We start from the raw sequence: 6,684 nt of genomic DNA, 5'->3' as shown, positions 1-6,684 counted from the left end.
AGGTGTGTAAATAGTAGTTAGGTGGCAGATATTTATACTTTAGTACTGTAGCACATTATAAAACAGTATGCAATAACATATTGAGTGTAAATTATGTAAGAAAAAGTGATGAGGACGTTGAAGATCTCAATGAAGGTGTTTATTGCAGCATAGCAGTGACAAAGCACATGTAGTACCTTGGGTTCAGCGTAGTTGGAATGAACCCAGAACATCCTAAGTTCAAACATTTTATACATTTTCCGTTTATCACCCTTCATGTAAATGAAGTTGCTCCTGTTGTAACAGCTGTAGTCTGTATGTTTATTAAGTTCTGACACCCCTTTGTCTGAGGTGGTTCTCAGTGTCCCACACCTGTCCCATTCTGCAATTGGTCACCATTTGCTCAGGATGTGATCATCCCAAATGGTCTACAAACAACATAACTGTTGACTTTCTTCTTCTCTATAATAATTAACCCTTTAACGCGTACGATCACACCGGTGTGATCAGTCTTGGCTGGTCCCTGGAGCGTATGATCACACCGGTGTGATTAGAACTTTCAGTGAGTCACGTCATCAACTGCTGAAATTCAAATCTGCTTTCTGGCGCGGAGCCAGATCAGACGCGCGAGCGCTTGTAATATTATCACTTATTCAGTGTTTTCAACCATATAATGCTTATTTAAGATTTCAGACATTTAAATACACATAAATACTAGAAAAGCCATACATTTATAGTTTGTAAAATATGCGCTGATGTCTATGGAAGCAGCAATAATGATCCTTACAAATATAATCTGACGACATGTTTTATTGATATCATATACACATAGTGTAGGTAACAATAAAGTTTACTCTGCTCTTCTCCCAGTTTACTGGAGACTTATTTTAACGTGTTTCGGGAGGAGAGGATGAATTTACGTTTTGTAAATCCCACAGCTGGATTCAGCGAGCAAACATGGCGGCGCCCATCACCCGGTATAGATCAACTAACACGATCATTATAAACGTGTTTAAACAACCAAACACATTTACTTGCACATATTTCAGAATCGGAATATCAGATATTTAATAATATAGCGAGTATGTTTGTGAATATTAATAATAAAAAAAGGAAAAACGAAATAAAAGCAATCCATGTGTCATACAGCGCTATTACGGCTGCGGTGTGTCACATGACAAGCATGACGCGTCGCCATGGAAACAATAAGGCTATAAGTTCTAAAATAACGGTCGCCTAAAAAAACTCACGCCTGGGGCTCAGCTAGAATATTTTAAACTCACGTGCGAAAGGGTTAAGCCATTTTGGGAAATGAGCATGCTCAAACATATTTTGGAGTGGAAGCTGGGTCGAGGCAGACTACAATTTCTTACAATTATCATACATTTTATTTGGGACATGTAGTTTACATGTATATACGTACAATTATAACATTTATAATTACTATTCCCCGCCTCCAGTTCACTCGCGCGTTTGAAGATGAAACATCACATGGGAAACACGTTGCTTTCTGGGAAACAGTATCCCATGCAGTGTCTTCAGATGCATACATCAAATTTCAGCAAATGTAGCAGGTAATCCGGGCATTCCACGCATACAGAAAATTCACATACTATTCACAGTATTCACACAGCATACTGCAGTATAGTAGGAGTTGTACGATAGTATGCCATTCCGAACACAGCTTCTGTACTGATTTCAGTGAACTTGAGTTATATTTAGCAGATTCTGGCAAATATAGTAGGTCATCCGGGTATTCCATGCATACAGAAAATTTGCATACTATGCGCAGCATACATACTGGATACTGCAGAAATAGTAAGAGTAGCATGATAGTGTGTCCCAAAGCATAGTATGTTGAAAAAAGTATGCCAAAAGTCCCTGGATGGTCTACTATTTCAGGTTGATTTTTGAAGTGTGGATCCGTGCACACTCTAATGGCTAAAATTGCCCACAATCCATTGCGCTTTGGCAAAGGATTCGGTCCAGAACTACAAACACGAATAAAAAGCCTTAGAAAAACTACAAACGTGGCGGATGTGCGCGATCGACCTTTAGGTTTACAAAAAGGGGTTTGAGTTACTAATAATCAACATTTAAACTGGTAAAAACTATTTATTTATTGTTATCCGTGTTATATTTCATCTGCAACAGCAATGTGAACTTTTATAAACAGTCGTTAACTTTTAAATGCATCATTATGCAGAAAATAGCAGAGTTCTCCGCATGAAAGAGCCGCGACTGGCAGATAAACAAGCTACTTCTTTTTTCTCCAATACGGTAGTAAGTTAAATGAAATGAAATGTGGAGGCAAGATGATTAACAGGCCAGTTTACAGTGACAGGGTGCGTGTAACAGGTGCTACAGAGACCGTTAAAGACGCAGTTGTGTAACGTGATAGTATGTCCCAAATCTTGCCTACTCTTCTACTACACACTCAAAAGTGTGTACTTTTTCTTCACCGAAAGAGTACATACTTTAAGGGCGTAGTATAAGTAGGCACATTGGGACGCAGCAAGTGGCTGCGTTCGAAACCACATACTCAATGAGTATACTTAATTTCAAGAAGTACTTACTTAACGAGCGCTAAAAGAGTACGTACTCTACAGCCAAATCTCGTTGAGTATGAATGCGATCCGCCATGTTGACATTATCATGTGACCTACTATGTTATAACAAGATACGAGCGACAGGTTTAATTCAGTAAATATGTTGATGTTTCTTGTTGAATTTAAGTCTCGTTTCATCCCTCAGTCTTATAAATAACAAAAAAAGCAACAAAAATGCTATTTGTGATGCATTATGATCATATGAATATTATGATTATTCAAAGATATTTAACCTTGTCATTGTGCTTTTTTTCTGTGTATGTAATCTCATACTTTCATGTATGCAAACCCATTATATTTATGTTTTCCTTTTTTTTGTCATTATGATTGTTTATTGTAAAAGATACAACCATTCTTCCCCTGATCTTGTATGCAATTATAAGTTGTGCAATATAAAAAAATATATATATATATATATATATATATATATATATATAAAAGGGAGAGGTGCACTAACACAGTGGTTTTCAATCCTGTTCCTCGGGACCCACTGCTCTGCACATTTTGCATGTCTCCCTTATCTGACACACTCATTGGAGTTCATGGAGCCCTTTCCTAATGAGCTGATGATCTGAATCAGGTGTGTAAATTAGGGAAACATGCAAAATGTGCAGAGCTGTAAATGTATCTGACTGTCTCAGAACAGAGATATTCACCTCAGTAAAGAAAGTATTGTGTTTCAAGTCACAATTTTATTGTCTTGATGTTTCAAAATGACTCTCTTGTATGCTTCTCCTAGGCGCACCGGCACGAACTGCCGCGTACTCGTATAAATGAATGAATGCAATGACTGGAGATTTTCCCTTAATAATAGGTTTCATTTTCTATTTGTTTCTCGGCAAAGCCTACAGTATGCCTTCAGAACACTTGGAATATATAATGAGTTGCCTGGGATAATTTTATGTTTTTAAAAAGATTGGAAAGGTTTACAATTTATTAAAGGGACAAGTGCAAGTTTTTTTTTTTTTTTGGATAATGTCTTCATTTGTAATCTCAAAAAATAAGGTAGCCAAATTTGGCTTTAGAACAGCATCAGGTTGACAAATTACTGGTTGTGACGGTACAAATAAACTATAAACTAGAGCGAGATAAGCAAAATAAGGGTTATAAACACTTGGAATATGGAATAAATTGCATGGGAATTTTATGTTTGTAAAAAGGTTGAAAGTTTTTACAATTTATTAAATGGACAAGTGCATGCATTTTTCTTTTCTTTCTTTATTCATATATTTATTGATAATGTCTTCCTTTTGTGATCCAAAAAAAAATAAAATAAGGTAGGCTTTAGAACAGCAGCAATTTGACTAATAATTAGTTGTGAAGGGATAAATAAACTAAAAACTAGAGCGAGCGAGCAAAATAGGGGTTAAGCATAAAAGGACACAGTTATTATATGGGGGCCCCATACCTGGAATTTGCTTAGGGCCCCCAAATCGCTAAGTCCACCCCTGGTCACGACACCCATAAACAGATAGGTTTTTATTAATAGATTACATTATTAGATTACTTTAACCATCTACACTGAACAAAATTATAAACGCAACACTTGTTTTTGCCCCCATTTTTCATGAGCTGAACTCAAAGATCTAAGACTTTTTCTATGTACACAAAAGGCCTATTTCTTTCGAATATTGTTCACAAATCTGTCTAAATCTGTGTTAGTGAGCACTTCTCCTTTGCCGAGATACTCCATCCACCTCACAGGTGTGGCATATCAAGATGCTGATTAGACAGCGTGATTATTGCACAGGTGTGCCTTAGGCTGACCACAATAAAGATCTTGCATGGAGCCCCAGTCCAAGGGAGATTGACAGTCATCTTGAATTTCTTCCATTTTCTAATAATTACACAAACAGTTGTTGCCTTCTCACCAAGCTGTTTGCCTATTGTCCTGTAGCCCATCCCAGCCTTGTGCAGGTCTACAATTTTGTCCCTAGTGTCCTTAGACAGCTCTTTGGTCTTTCCCATAGTGGAGAGGTTGGAGTCTGATTGATTGAGTGTGTGAACAGGTGTCTTTTATACAGGTAACGAGTTCAAACAGGTGCAATTAATACAGGTAATGAGTGGAGGATAGGAGGGCTTCTTAAAGACAAACTAACAAGTCTGTGAGAGCCAGAATTCTTGCTGGTTGGTAGGTGATCAAATACTTATTTCATGCAATAAAATGGAAGTTAATTATTTAAAAATCATACAATGTTATTTTCTGGATTTTTTTTTTTTAGATTCTGTCTCTCACAGTTGAGGTGTACCTACGAAGAAAATTACAGATCTCTCCATTCTTTGTAAGTGGGAAAACTTGAAAAATCGGCAGTGTATCAAATACTTATTTGCCCCACTGTACATACACAAGTCAACAACACATAAAACAAAGCTTTATTCAAACTTATTGTTCTAACAATTATGTATTTACAGGCAGTGAACACCCATCCTACTGCCATCTCAACACAGCTGTGCCAGTTCTGCAGCTGACCACGGTGTCCACCTTCACCTGTCTCTGCTGTCCATCACATCCCTCGTTGATGCAGTCAGACTGAATCTGATCATGGATGGAAAAGGGACATTGAGGCTGTCCTTGCCTGAGTGCACAGAGAGGATGAGGAAGACCATGATGACGCCCCCTGAACCATACAACCTTGAAGCAAGAGCGGGAGAACATGTGTGGGACAATCTGGCTATCGCTGTGTCTGCTCCATGAGCACGACTACCTGTAAAACATTTAAACAGAGTAAAACTTGAAACTTTGAAGCTTCTGAAACTCTGGTTTCATTGACTGATGTTGTATGAACAGAAACCAGCAGGACAAACTCTTTTATGAATACTTAAGTTTACGAACGTACTTCTTTTTTCACATACTCTTTTTCCTTACTATATAGTAGGTGAGTAGGCATATAAGGATGCATATAAGGATTTTTGTCGGTTACGACAGTCACTGTGTCAGATTATGCGATTTTGACTCATAAAATCTTGTCGTGTCGTGAACAAGAAACATGTCAGACTACACGATGCTACCCGATCATTCATCGCATGCTGTCATTAACGATGTGCGTGATGTCATCGGACAAGACAGAAGGTGCTATGAGCGTAAACAAACAATGGCTAGCAAACAGCGTGTTTTTCCCTGTCTTGTCATCAAAAAACCCCAAAAAAGAAAGAAAACCTGACAATGGACACAAATCTGGATGGCATGCAGAGGATGGTATGGACTGTCAAAATAGTTTTTATTTTACCTTTTGTCGCGGTAGTCCCTCATCATAAATGTGTATTGTGAGTATTGTTGCTGTTGCTCCACGAACATTTCCTCCATTGTAAAATTACACCTAGCAAGACAGATACCATTGTCTCTCTTTCATTTCGGCTTGTTTGAAAGCTTGTAAAAAGGTGCTTTTGTGCTCCTATTGGCCAGTGTCACAGATGTCATGGAACTTGTCGTGTACGACGTAATTAAACATGCTAGTCTTTATGTGTTGACGTCGTGAAGTGTCGCAGAGGTGTCATGCACTATGACACACTACACAAGATGAAACGATTGAATCGTGCGTCCCGACGCCCATTGTCGTTTACGAATCCCACGACACCCTACATCAAGCAGGTTGTGGCAAAATCAAGCTAAAATCGTGTAGTCTGAAGTATATGTACGTCCGAATCTCGCGAGAATTAGTATACTCTCCTACTAATTCTCGCCTACTCTTTTATGAATACTTATGATTCAAACATACTTATTCGCTCGTCTACTGCTTTTTGCCCACTATATAGTAGGGAAGTATGCGATTTTGAACGCAGCGAGTGTTGCCAAGTTCACGGTTTTCCCACGGAACTGGGCTATTTTAAAGTCCCCCTGAAATCAAAATTAAAAGTTTTTTGGGTGTTAGTATCAATATGTTAGTCTTAATGTTATCTATAAGCATTTAGAAGATATAAGCATTCAAAGTTTGCAGTTCGTCACTTCCGCCAAAATGGATTAATGGTTTTTTTGACGTCACATCGTATTCAGCTTCTCATCAAATCTTCTGACCAATCAAATGCTCTCTAGAATCTGAAGCGCCTGCCCCCTACACTATAAATAGACGCTGAAGCCGTGGCTGAGCACAGTGTAGTA

The sequence above is a fragment of the Onychostoma macrolepis genome, chromosome 22 (genome assembly GCF_012432095.1).
Source record: "Onychostoma macrolepis isolate SWU-2019 chromosome 22, ASM1243209v1, whole genome shotgun sequence".
NCBI lineage: Eukaryota > Metazoa > Chordata > Actinopteri > Cypriniformes > Cyprinidae > Onychostoma > Onychostoma macrolepis.
Note: the sequence above shows the minus strand (reverse complement) of the source record.